This window comes from Hemicordylus capensis, chromosome 1, assembly GCF_027244095.1.
Source record: "Hemicordylus capensis ecotype Gifberg chromosome 1, rHemCap1.1.pri, whole genome shotgun sequence".
In the NCBI taxonomy this organism is placed as follows: Eukaryota; Metazoa; Chordata; class Lepidosauria; order Squamata; family Cordylidae; genus Hemicordylus; species Hemicordylus capensis.
The window spans coordinates 449,472,989-449,487,262 of NC_069657.1; positions in this window are offsets into that span (position 1 = coordinate 449,472,989).

The following is a 14,274-nucleotide window of genomic DNA, read 5'->3' on the forward strand; positions in this document are numbered from 1 at the left end:
AAGAAATGAAGGCGTATAATGAATCCTCATAGGGATTCATTATGAGGAAAGGTTATTGGAGACCAAATAATCTAAACACTTCAATATTCCTAAAAAATAAAATGGGTACCCCACTTCCTTGCAGGTGGTGTGTGTGTGTGTGTAGTTGGCACACGGCAATTGACAGTTGGTACAGTCCAATGACAGTCAAAATGAACAGAAGAAATAAAGGTGTGCAATGAATCCTCATTGGGATTCATTATGAGGAAAAGTTATTATACACCAAAGAACCCAAACACTTGAAAAATAATGACTGCACATTTTGTCCATAACTCCACCTCTACAAGGGCTAGAGCTTGGTTTTTTTTAAAAAAAAGAAATGAAAGCTGGGGCTTCATGTTAGGCTTGGGCGACTTCGAATCCCCATTATGTCCTATGGCAGAAATATACAAAATCAGTAAAAACTAAATAAATTCATTAAATATCAACCAAGCACCTCACCACCTTTATATTTGGGAGGTAGGTGGCAGCACCTATGGCCATATACCCACCACCCATATTTGGTACCCCAAGGACCTTGTTAAGTGGTTTGAATCAATCTGAATCCAAATCAAATAGAATCAAATACAAATTGAATCTGGGGAAGATTTGTACACAAAACAAATAAAGGGTGATTTTATTTCGGTACAAATTGAATAAAAAAAATCAATTTGTGCACATCCCTACAAAACAATCCAAAGCAGCACTCAGTTAAACAAACTTAGGCTACTGGTACAATAAACAAGAAACAAGGTCAATAAACAATGTCTTGGGGGCTCCTTCTGCTGTTGCCTGCCTACTCCTGCTTCCCCTGTGGGGCTGCTGCCTGTAGGTAACATCTGTGGGGAGTGTGTGGCGAGTGAGTGCAGGACTGGGACCAGCCTCTGATTGACTCAGCTTTTCCTCTGGTCACCTGCTCAGTTTGGGGCTTTATAGGAGGTTGCTTGTGGTGATGGGCCTGCCACCGGAGGGGTTGCCACTGAAGGGGAGAATGAGGGCGAGAGCTAGAGGGCTTCTGTTTAATTGGTTTTTAGCTGTTTGGGAATTGGGTTGAAGTTGCTGCAATGTGTTTGGGTTTGTCTGGAGAGGGGGAAACAGGGGGCACCTTCATTGGCTGTGGGGCAGCTATTCCGGTGGTGGTGGGGAATAGAAGAAGAAATGTTGGAAGGTCAGCAGGCCATTCCAGGGGAAGGGTAGTCAAAAACTTACTAGCTGTCCCGTTTCTGGCTGTCCTCCCAGCTCTTTGACCTCGGGGAGCATTGCCAACAACCCATATAGCCTTACCTTGCTCCTCTGCAATGCCAGGTCAGTCTAAAATAAGCCTGAACTCATCCATGATTTGATTATGAGTGAAGGGGTAGACCTGGTATGTATTACTGAGGCTTGGTTGGGGGAGGCTAGAGGTCCAGTCTGGTTCCAGGTTCTCCCTTCAGGATATGCTGTAGAGGAGCAGGTGAGGGGATGTGGGTGGGGAGGTGGAGTGGCTGTGGTCTATAAGGATAACTTCTCCCTCACCAGGGTCCCTGTTAGGGTATCAGGCAATATTGAATGTGTGTACTTAAGTTTGGGGAACAGGGATAGATTGGGACTTCTGTGGTGTACTGACCGCACCGCTGCCCAATGGAATCCCTTACTGAGTTCACGGACTTGGTCGCAGAACTTGCGTTGGAGTCTCCCAGACTTTTGGAGCTGGGGGACTTCAATCGTCATTTTGGGACCAATTTGTCCGGGGCAGCTCAGGAGTTCATAGCGGCCATGACAACCATGGGTCTATCCCAAGTGGTCTCTGGACCGATGCATAGAGCAGATCACACGCTTGATTTGGTCTTCTTCTCTGATCAGGATAGTATCCTGTGGGTGGGGACTCCTTTGATCTCCCCATTGTCATGGACAGACCATCATCTGGTTAAGGTTGGACTTACAACCACTTCCCACCGCCGCAGGGGCGAGGGGCCTATTAGAATGGTCTGCCCGAAAAGGTTACTGGATCCAGTAAGATTCCAAGAAGCCTTGGAGGGATTCAATGTTGGCTTTGCTGGTGATCCTGTTGATGCCCTGGTTGAGAATTGGAACAACTTGTTCACCAGGGCAGTAGACATGATTGCCCCCAAGCGTCCCCTCAACCCACTTCAAAATTGGCCCCTTGGTATACGGGAGATCTACAGGGGCTGAAGCAGCAAGGTAGGCGACTGGAGCACAAGTGGAGAAAGACTCGACTTGAATTTGAAAGACTACGGCATAGAGCACATTTAAAGATCTATGCTCAGGCAATAAGTACTGCAAAGACGTTTTCTTTTCTGTACATATTGCCTCTGAGAGTTCACGCCCAGCGGAGTTGTTCAGGGTTGTGAGAGGACTAGTATCCGCCAGCCCTCCCTTGAACCAGGATTTGGAGTCATCAGTTATCTGCTGTGACGTGTTTAAAGAGTTTTTCACAGATAATATCTCTCGGATTTGGGCCGATCGAGATGGAGACCCCACAGTTAATTTGATGTCTGAACTGGAGGTGTCCAGCAACTCCTCTTATGTGTTCGACTGGATCAGTTTCAGTTTGTGACTCCTGAGGATGTGGACAAGCTGCTTGGAGCAGTGAGGCCTACCACTTGTTCTCTTGACACTTGTCCAACATGGCTTGTTATGTCTAGCAGGGAGGCTGTTGTAGACAGCCTGGTGGAAATCATAATTGCTGCTCTGAGGGAGGGCAGGATGCCTCCTTGTTTTAAGGAGGCAATCATTAGACCTCTTCTAAAGAAGCCTGCATTAGATCCCTCAGAGTTGAGCAATTATAGGTCTGTTTCCAACCTCCCAAGTCTGGGCAAGGTAATTGAGAGGGTGGTGGCCTCTCAGCTCCAAGCAGTCTTGGAGGAAACTGATTATCTAGACCCATTTCAAACTAGTTTTCAGGCGGGTTATGGAGTGGAGACTACCTTGGTCGATGGATGATTTCCAATTGGGAATTGACAGAGGAAGTGTGACTCTGTTGGTCCTTTTGGATTTCTCGCAAGCTTTCAATACTATCGACCATAGTATCCTTCTGGAACATCTGAGGGTTTTGGAGGTGGGAGGCAATGTTTTACAGTGGTTCCCCTTCTACCTCTTGGACAGATTCCAGATGGTGCCAATTGGAGATTGTTGCTCTTCAAGATCTGAGCTTAAGTATGGCGTCCCTCAAGGCTCCATACTTTCTCCAATGGTTTTTAATATCTAAATGAAACTGCTGGGCGAGAACATCAGGGGATCTGGAGCCGGATATTACCAGTATGCTGATGACACCCAGATCTGCTTCTCCATGTCAACTTCTTCAGGAGCTGGCATATCTTCTCTAAATGCCTGCCTGGAAGTGGTAATGGGCTGGATTAGGGAGAATAAACTGAAGCTGAATCCAGATAAGACGGAGGTACTTATTGTGTAGGGTCAGACCTCCAGACACGATCTTGATCTATTTGTTCTAGATGGGGTCACACTTCCCCATAAGGAATAGGTTCGCAGTCTGGGAGTACATCTGGATCCACACCTCTCCCTGGTTTCTCAGGTTGAGGCAGTGGCCAGAAGTGCTTTCTATCAGCTTCAGCTGATATGCCAGCTTCGCCTGTTTCTCGAGATCAATGACCTCAAAACAGTGGTACATTTGTTGGTAACCTCCAGACTTGACTTTTGTAATGTTCTCTACATGGGGCTGCCTTTGTACGTAGTCTGGAAACTCCAGTTGGTTCAGAATGCGGCAGCCAGGCTGGTCTCTGGATCATCTTGGAGATACCATATTACTTCTCTGCTGATGGAGCTTCACTGGCTGCCAATAGGTTTCTGGGGAAAATACAAAGTGCTAGTTATAACTCATAAAGTCCTAAAGGGCTTAGGCCCTGGGTATCTAAGAGAGGATCTTCTTCACTATGAGCAACACCGCCCATTGAGGTAATCTGAGGAGGTCCGTCTCCAGCTACCACCAACTCGTTTGGTGGCTACACAGAGATGGGCCTTCTTGGTCGCTGCCCCGAGATTGTGGAATGCACTTCCTGTAGAGATATGATCCTCCCCATCTCTGGCAATTTTAATAAAACATCTGAAGACCCATCTCTTCACCAAAGCTTTTTAAAACTGTCTGTTTTAATTTCATGGCTGTTTTTAAATTGTTACATTGTTTTAACTTTTATATGTGTTTTAATTGTTTTTATGTTAACTGCCCAGAGATTAAAGTTTGGGCGGTATAGAAGTTAAATAAATAAATAAATAAATAAATAAATAAAAGCAGTCAGTACTGCAAGATAAAAAAATGAAATAGAAGGAGAAAGAGATAAGCCAGGCCACCACTAACAGTCTGCTCTGCTGTCCTGCACCTTCAAAATGAAGAGAAAGAAGCTCTAGATCAGATGCAGTCTGGTATGTGAGCAAAATATTGTCCAGACTTGTTGGCGTATAACCTGACTTTACAGTGGTGGTCCCACACCATGCAGCCTTCAGAGCCAGTCTGAGAGTGGTTGTTGTGGTATTACTGGGGCTACTGGTTCCTTCTGCCAGCCACCACCACGACCACCACCACAGCATTTGATCCAGGGCTGACAAGGTCCAGGAAGCAGAATGACTTCCTCCTGATTCTCAGACAGCACTGCCAAGGCTGCTGGAGAGGATGAGGAGATTGAACTGCCTGTGCTAGCATGTGACCCTTTTCTAGAAGCTAGAAAACCCAAATCCCATCAAATAAAGAAGCAGGCTTTATGGGGGGTGGGTAGGGGGCATTTTTGCCCTGGAGCAAGCAAAAAGGGGCAAGTCTAAGAGAAGGGAAAGGAAGGTGATTACTGTGGCCTCTAACCCTCCTAACTAGTCAGAAGAACTCTAAACCTAACCAAGAGGTATTGTTAGGGGGCTTACCAGTTCTGGCATCTGCTGCTGGAGTCTGACTGGGTGCTGCTCTCAGGGACCCTCAAGATGAGCAGACATTGGGACTCCATAGCTGTTGGGAGGGCAGGCAGACACCAGACATTTAAAGGCATTCGCCCACCAAAAAAATCATACCAGGGTAAATAGAGAGCACCTTACACTGGGCTGTCACAAGATACACCAACCTACTAAAAAGAAAGAGGGGAAAATTATCCAGGCACACAGCAGAAGCAAAGGTACACCTTGGGCCTGCAAACCAAGGGGGAAAATAGCAGTCAGAGGAACCCTAGTTATTAAAGACACTGGGAGGAATAAAAATCAAAAGAGGACAAAACAGGGGAGAAAGGAAAAGGAAAAAAGGAAAGAGATAAGCTAGGCTGCCACTCCCAATCTGCAATGCTGCTGCAATCTCTGATCCTGAATGTATCTCCTTCAAGAGAGTCACATTGGGGGGTAATGGTTTGTGGGATTTCCTTGCTTCCCTTCATTGAGGCTTCCCAGCATGGGTTCCATGCTCCCAATCCTGCATAGGATTGGAAGGCATAAGGAAGAGGCATGGAAAGGGAGAGAAAGGGACCCAACAAACACTAACCGGCAAACAATTGATAAACAGGGTGGGGTGGGTGGGTGTTGTTTTGTATAAGGATCCAGGAGGGGTTGGATGACACAGGGGGCAGGATACAGGAGGGGTTGGATGAAACAAGATTGAGGTCCCTGAGTAGAGCAGGTTCAGTCCAGGGACCAAAGGAAGGAGCAGGGCACACGTGGGAGTAATTGGATGATGGTCAGACTAGAGGACCACGTGGGAACCCAGAACATCTGACTAGGGATGTGCGAAACGTTTCGGGTACAGAACGATCTGTACCCGAAACAGCCAATTTCGGGTGATTCAGATCTGAACCGAATCACCCTTCTGGCCCTCTGAAATTTTTCATAGCTGAACCATATCACCTCCGTTTCGGCTCCAAATATCTGTTGTTTCGGACTTTGACATCTATTTGAATTTCCCGCCTTTTTGCTTCCCATTGACTTCAATGCAAAAAAGGTCTGAAATTCTTCTACTCAAATTTCAGGTCACAGGGGCAAAATAGTGGTGTGGTGTGGTAGTGCCTAATGGGTGGAGGCTACCACCCAAATTTCAGGGAGATTGGGCAAAGGGCTGATTTTTGGTGAATTTTTGAAGTTTTAGTGTCTTTGGGGCAGATTGGGGCCACGTCTTTAAGGTTTTTCCTCATAAGGTATAATAATGGAGCTTTCATTAGCCCCATAAGTGCACTTGGGGGGTGCTGGGGTGGCCCAGAGCGAGTGATGGTGTAGTGCACATAGGGTGCCAACCACCCCCATGGGTTTCTAACCCATGGGGTACAGGGTTCTGTTGTTTCAGAGGTTTTCTGAGTGTTTCTATGATAGCAAATAAGAGTGGATTCATGGTGTCTCATTGAAAATCTCATTTGCTATCATAGAATCCACACTCAGAATACCTCAGAAACAACAGAACCCTGTACGCCATGGGTTAGAAACCCATGGGGGTGGTTGGCACACTATGTGCAGTACACCACCACTCTCTCTGGGCCACCCCAGTACCCCCCAAGTGCACTTATGGGGCTGCTGAAAGCTCCATTCTATTATAACTTATTCTGAGGAAAAACCTTAAAGATACGTAAACTTCAAAAATTAACCAAAAATCAGCCCTCTGCCCAAATCCTTTGAAAAAATTCAGGTAGCTTCCTTGCCCCTACAGTCACTACCCGGCACTACCACCAACCCCACACCGCTCTAGGCCACCCATTTCCCCCTGACGTGAAGCGATACACCCTCCATTATACCTAATGGGGAAAACCTTTAAAACGCGTAAACTTCAGAAATTCACCAAAAATCAGCCCTCTGCCCAATCACTCTGCAATTGGGGTGGTTTTTTCTGAGGTGTGAATTCTCATTCTATCATAGCAAATGAGATTTTTTTCAATTAAACAACTCTCATGACCCCATTTTCACTTTTTCACACTTTCCTTTACTATGAATAATATGAGGAAGTAATCAATTTAGCACACTTCACCTTATGAAGACAAACCTCATAAAAATAAATTCACCAAAATTCACCCCTCTGCCCAATCACTCTTAAATTGGGGATGGGTGGTAGCCTCCACCCATTAGGCACTATCTACCAGCCCACCCCACTCCTTTGGGGCAGATCCACTTTCTGCCCCCAATCTGCCCCAAAGACACCAAAACTTCAAAAATTCTCAAAAAATCAGCCCTCTGCCTAATCCCCCTGAAATTGGGGTGGTAGCCTCCACCCATTAGGCAATACCACCCCACCCCACTATTTTGGGGCAGATACACCTTCTGCCCCCAAACTGCCCCAAAGTCACTAACACTTCAAAAATTCTCAAAAAATCAGCCCTTTGTCCAAACCCCCTGAAATTGGGGTGGTAGCCTCCACCCATTAGGCACTACCACTGCACCCCACTATTCTGCCCCAGGCCCCACTTTCTGCCCCAATATGCCCCAATCTGCCCCAAAGACATGAAAATTTCAGAAATTTACCAAAAATCAGCCCTTTGCCCAATCCCCCTGAAATTGGGGTGGTAGCCTGCACCCATTAGGCACTACCACCCCACCCCACACCACTCCTTTTGCCCAGATCCCATGCTATGCCCCCGAACTGCCCCAAAGTCACTAAAACTTTAAAAAATCGCCAAAAATCAACCATGAACCGAATCACCCGAATTTTTCATGCCCAAAATTCGGGTGATTCGGCTCATGCCCGAAAAATATCGGGAGACATCGGGGGTGATTCGGTTCAGCCCCGAATCACCCGAAATTGTTCGTTTCGGGCACAGATCGTTCTGTGTCTGAAATTTTTTGCACATCCCTAAACAATAGGGATGTGCAAATCAATTTGGGTGATAATCAGTTTGGGTACAAATTGATTTGTACCCAAATCTAGATGATTCGGGTGATTTGGAGACAAAACAAATCACCCCTGTGGTCCATTGGCCAGATTTGTGTCCAAATTGAATCAAGCCTGATTCAGTTTGAATTGTTTCTAGATTCGGGTCCCTCCAAATAATTCCTCCAGATTCCCTGCTTTCGTTTTCAAAAGCTCTAGCCCTTGTAGAAGTGGAGTTATGGACAAAATGTATGGTCACTATTTTTCAAGTGTTTGGATTCTTTGGTGTATAATAACTTTTCCTCAATGAATCCCTATGAGGATTCATTGCACACCTTCATTTCTTCTATTCATTTTGACTGTCTTTTGGACAGTGTCAAATATCAACTGACATGTGCCAACTACCCCCCGCCCTCCCGCGTGCAAAGCAGTGGGGTACTACACAGTTTATGTTCTAGGAATTTCATTACACACCAAAGAGTCTAAACACCTCAAAAAATCCTAAAATATAAACTGAGTACCCAGTGGCTTGTGGATTGGGCGGGTGGGGAATGAAATATGGGATGCCACTAACTCCCCATCCCCTCCTGCACAGAAGTGGAGTCAAAATGAGCACAAAAAAATGTGTGTAATGAAGACTTAAAAGAATCTAAACACTTCAAAAATTCATTAAAAAACCTGTGTACCCCAGTATGTGTGTGTGTGGGGGGGTGTTGGGGTGTAGTTGACACATGGCAGTGGACAGTTGGCACTGTCCAATGCCAGACAAAATGAAAAGAAGAAACGAAGGCATATAATGAATCCTCATAGGGATTCATTATGAGTAAACGTTATTGTTATTGTAAACTGCCCAGAGATGAAAGTTTGGGGCGGTATACAAATCTGATTAAACAAACAAACAAACAAACAAACGTTGGAGACCAAGTAATCTAAACACTTCAATATTCCAAAAAAATAAAATGGGTACCCCACTGCCTTGTAGGTGGGGTGTGTGTGTGCAGTTGTTACATGGCAGTTGACAGTTGGCATGTTCCAATGACAGTCAAAATGAACAAAAGAAATAAAGGTGTGCAATGAATCCTCATAGGGATTCATTGAGGAAAAGTTATTATACACCAAAGAATCCAAACACTTGAAAAATAATGACTCCACATTTTGCTCCATAACTCCACTTCTGCAAGGGCTAGAACATAGTTTGTTTTAAAGAAATGAAAGTTGGGGATTCATGTTAGGCTTAGGATCGGGCAACTTCAAATCCCTATTATTTCCTATGGTGGAAATATACAAAATCAGTAAAACCTAAATAAATTCATTAAAAATCAACCAAGCACCCCACCACCTTTATATTTGGGAGGTAAGTGACACTCATGGGGACGTACCCACCAACCATATTTCATGCCCCAAGGACCTTGTTAAGTGGTCTGAATCAATCTGAATCCAAATCTAATTGAATCAAATACAAATTGTATCTGGGTGTGATTTGGAGTGTTGATTGGGACACAAAACAAATCAAGGGTGATTTTTTTTGAGTACAAATTGAATCAAAAAAATCAATTTGTGCGCATCCCTACAAAACAATCCAAAGAAGCACTCAGTTAAACCAACTGGGGCTGCTGGTACAATAAAAAGAAAAAGGAAAAGAAAGGAAAAGAAAAGAAAGCAGTTGGTACTGCACGATAAGAAAATAAAATAAAAGGAGAAAGAGATAAACCAGTTCCACTGCTAGCAGTCTGCTCTGCTGCTGCAATCTCTGATCCTGAATGTATCTCCTTCAAGAGAGGCATACCACAGACTGAAAAGGTAGGCCCTCAGGCATACGTCAGAAGGCAGGGTGTCAGCTCCGCAAAGCAGGCATCGAGAATTGTAGCCACCATAGGACTGACAAGCTTCTAGGATTGTCTGAGCCAGGCTCTCAATGATGGGAACGCCTGCAATAAAACCCAAATTACAGAGGCAACACAGTGGCCCCTTCTAATGGAGATTTTTGTCAGTAAAACCGAGTCCAAACTGTAGGTGCCAATTCAAGACTGGGAGTGAAAATGGAGCCACGATACGGTTAGGAAACTGCCATTTCATGCATTCAAAATGAAGAACAGGGGCAGTCACAGAATGAAACAAGCAATAAAGAGGGGAAGCGGAAATCCCACCGTGACTACAAAACAAAAAAATGCAGATAATGTAATGGTCAAACACTGAAAATGTATATAAGCACTGGAAATATATATTCAGAAACAATAAGCCATTAATAAATAATCAATAACATTAATAAGCAGAAATCATGAATCTAAACTAAATAATTCAACAAGAAATATAATGTATGCAGTGATACTCAAGCCAACTGATAACACATAATACACAAAATGCCTTCTCACAATACATAAATATAAGCATGTGCAATAACATTCAAAAATATGGAAAGGAGGTGTAACTGAGCCAGGCAAGAATAGGGCTGCAGGATGAAATAGGCGAAGTCAAGTATCATAATAGAAGTGCCAAATGACAAAAACGCCGCATCAGACGTGGTCTCAAAAAGAGGTGTGGACGTCCTCAGTCAACGGATGTACCCCCTTATGCCCTTCAGGAGAATGCAAACCAAACATGTACACATGTTGTAGAAAAGGGCAAAAGAAAGGGGGTGCTGGCTTGTAGGCGAGACGCTCAATACCATCCACACAGGAGTGAAGATATCAAATCACAAAGATGCTGATTGCAGAGAACCCATCGAGCATGGCTTCCATAAATAAGATGTCATGGATCAAAGATAAAGCCCACTGCATGCCCTTGTGGAGAAAAACAAACTTCATGAATCAAAGTCGTTCATGAATCAAAGTCGAACGGCTCTTCTGGATATACACTGTTTCGCCAGCAAAGCTTCATCAGCCTGTGCAATATAAACATACAATATAAACATAAATACAGTCAGCCAGGAGTGGATCCCTACAGTGATATATTATTGTAAAGAAAATGCCCTGGTACAAGACTGCATACGAACCTCCTAAACAACATTAATACTGGTACCCCATTCCTCAAGCTTAACACAGTCCTTTCCGGCATTAATATCTGCAAGAACCTCTCCAATTTATACCTGACTGAAATAGAGTTCCCACAGCTGGATGTGGCGTCATAAACATCACCTTCAAGCATGCATGCATGCAGATGGAGGACTCAGCAATAAAACAATTAACATAGATTATCAAGCTGTAAAAAACCCCAGGCAGTTAAAGGCACAGAGTCCGCAATACTGGACCCTGGAGAGCTGAAGGCATCCTGCATGAGTATGACAAAACTCTCAAGCCAGCCTGACAAAGTCTGGTGTAAACGTCGGTAAAAAGGAGAGGAAAAGGAAAAGGGCACTCGAATAACATAATGCAAAATGGGAAAGAGAAAAGGCATACAGCTACACAGGTCTCGTGCACAAGGGACAATGGGAAACGAAGATGGTGAATCTGAATCGGTACCAGGCAGTCAACAGTATCTGTCCCCTAATGTGGAAACAAAAGTTCCATTTGGCATTTCATGCATTCGGACAATCACTAATATGAAAAGTTTAACTCTAGTATTGCGTAATGTCCACAGGAAGCCTATCTGTCAATATGCAGGCTTCATTTCCTCTGTTTGGTGAAGTGAAACCTCCATATTCCCAGACAGTTCAACTCTCATTCAAGAGATGATTCAAGAGCAATCTACACCAGAATTGTAAATTGTTGTGACTGGGTGGCACTGGTAATGGTTAGTGGGATCTCCTTGCTTCCCTTCACTGAGGCTTCCCAGCATGGGTTCCATGTTCCCAATCCTGTATATGTTTACTCAGAAGGAAGGCAAAGAGAAATCAGTTCTTTTTCTCTCCCAGCAAAGTCTTTTATGCTTTGCTGAGATGAAGCAAAGAATAAAAGCAAAGCATAAAATCTCTTATCCTTTGCTGGGAGAAAGGACAAAGGGAACCCACATTCTTGTCTTGGATCTGTGCTGGTCGTGATTCCTATATGTCCTTGTTGACTATATAACCCTGTTGATAAGTAAACTGCAATGAAATCAATGAGCAGTAACTTATTCAAAACATGGATTGCACCTTTGATGGGGGTGAGAGAAAAGGGGCAGAGGGAGAAAACAAAAGGCCGTGCAAGGAAAGGGACGGTGGAGGGAAGGAAGGGTCAAGGCAAGTGCCAGTGTGCTCTAAGACTCTCCTTAGCATAATAAGCAGTTGTGTTCAGAACCAGGAAGTCCCTCACTAGAACTGGCCAGAACTTCCCACTCCCAACTGAGAACTCACAGTGGGCAACATAATGGCTCTGTGTCCTTCCTTGTTTTTACCCTATTATGATTTGGTTTTACCCAGCTTGGTATTCAATCAAAAAGCACTAGATTTAAGTTCTTCATTCATGCAAAAAGCACTAATAATAATAATAATAATAATAATAATAATAATAATAATAATAATAATTCAATTTCTATACCACCCTTCCAATAATGGCTCAGGGCATTTTACAAAGAGAAATAACAAAAAAATAAGATGGCTCCCTGTCCCCAAAGGGCTCACATTCTAAAAAGAAACATAAGACACACAACAGCAACAGTCACTGGAAGTACTGTGCTGGGGGTGAATAGGGCCAGTTACTCTCCCCCTGCTAAATAAAGAGAATCACCACGGTAAAAGGTGCCTCTTTGCCCAGTTAGCAGGGGAACTAGTCCAGCATGAACAAGAAATCAACTGCTGGAGTGAGCTTGGAAATTGTGGGGTTCATGGACTGCCTAGCTGATAGCCACATTTCATCTGTGCACAGCACAAAATTAGAAGGTGCTCCAGCTGTGCCAAGTCCAAGGCAAACCATTCCTCAATGAGGTTACAGATTGCCATATATGCTTGGGCAACCCACTCACAGAGCAACAGGAATTTCCCAAGGCTCCTAGAGCTCAACAATGTTGTCATTCCCCAAATGATATAAAAGAGGCAGAGGCACCATCTCCTGCCATCCGTGGTATCTGCAGCACATTCCAGGCCAATCAGCCAGCCTTTTCTCAGAGATGAAGATCTTTTGCCTTCTCTTTCTTCTCCTCGCCTTGGCAATCCTTCCTGATCCAGGTAAGCTTTTATCTTTCAGCTTCTGAGCTCCACACAACAAGCCCTAGGGTGGCTGAGATTAGAGCCAAGAAGAATCATGAATCTCTTAGGATGTGGGCAATTCAAAGCGTGAGGACCAACCAAAAGCTTAGATTCCATCCCAAAGGGCTGTTCTGAAGGGGAGGAGCTGGTCTGGTGGGTAACTTCTTGGCATAGACTAAGTGTGCGGTATATGAGCAGGGAAGCATCTGGCCCAGAACCGCCCTGTCCTATAACCTGGGCCTAAAGCTAGGCATACTCTGCCCGTGCACCCTTCAAACACCAAGCTGAAGCTACATCCAGTAGCCTACCTGGCAGGGTTGCTGTACCAGTTGCTGAGATGATGTGTGTCAAATGATTGAAGGGTGATTTAAATACTAATACTTATATTTATAGGGGTGTGCAAAACCATGAAATGTCATCACTGTGAACTCAGGTTATAGGCCAACAAAAATGGACAATATTTTACTCACACACCGGACTGCATCTGAACTAGATTTTCTTTCTCCCCATTGTGAAGGTGCAGGACTTGGGCAGAGACGGCATGGAGGGTGCCATAGATGGTGCTGGAGGTTGGTTTGTAGAAAAAGGTGCCAAAGAATCCGCTACTGTTGTAGATGGTAAGTAAGAACTGTCAGAGGTGAGGCAATGCAGAGGGAGCGGAAGACATTGCTGAAGCTTCCCTCTCCTACAAGCCCACTCTTATCTGGGACATTCTTCATCTTTACTAGATATCTAACCTCCAATAGGAAGAAAACCTAGATCCTTTGACATCAGCTAAGCTCTTTTTATCAGCCTCTTCCTCCTTCCGATCCTATCCCTGCTAGCCCCTACAATGGTAGCTCTCTCTGTTTTTAAGTGGAGGGCTTCTTAATACAACTGAAAGCCTAAGCAGGGCTGGGTGGACTCAGTAAGAAAAAAATTGTAGGTAGACTCAGCAACTAGAACAACAGAAGTGTGCAAACTGGAATCCTTTTGCACATGGGAATCCTGTTCTCTATGCTTTCAGGGTGGACAGGTCTATCAATGACTTCTAGTCTGGTGACTGTGGGTCATCTCCAGTTAAAACATTGATATGTGCTTTTCTGCCTATCAAATAGAGGAAATCTTAGGTGTTAGTTTGGGTGTGCATGTGTGTGCATATAAGCAGATTTTGATTTTCTTGCTGAATGATATTCTGATATTTTGCTGTTTCTCAGGCATCTGAAGGACCTTGCCCCAACGGGAATGGACATTCCCCTGGAGGACAATCCCATGCTTTCCCAAGGAAAACCCAAGTTCCTCCTTCCATAAAGGATCCCACCCAGCCCTGGCAAGGTGAGTGTGCTGTACAGCACTGAGTGGGGTGGGAATGCTTGCTTCTGGGTGCCCCCCTGTGCACAGTATGCAT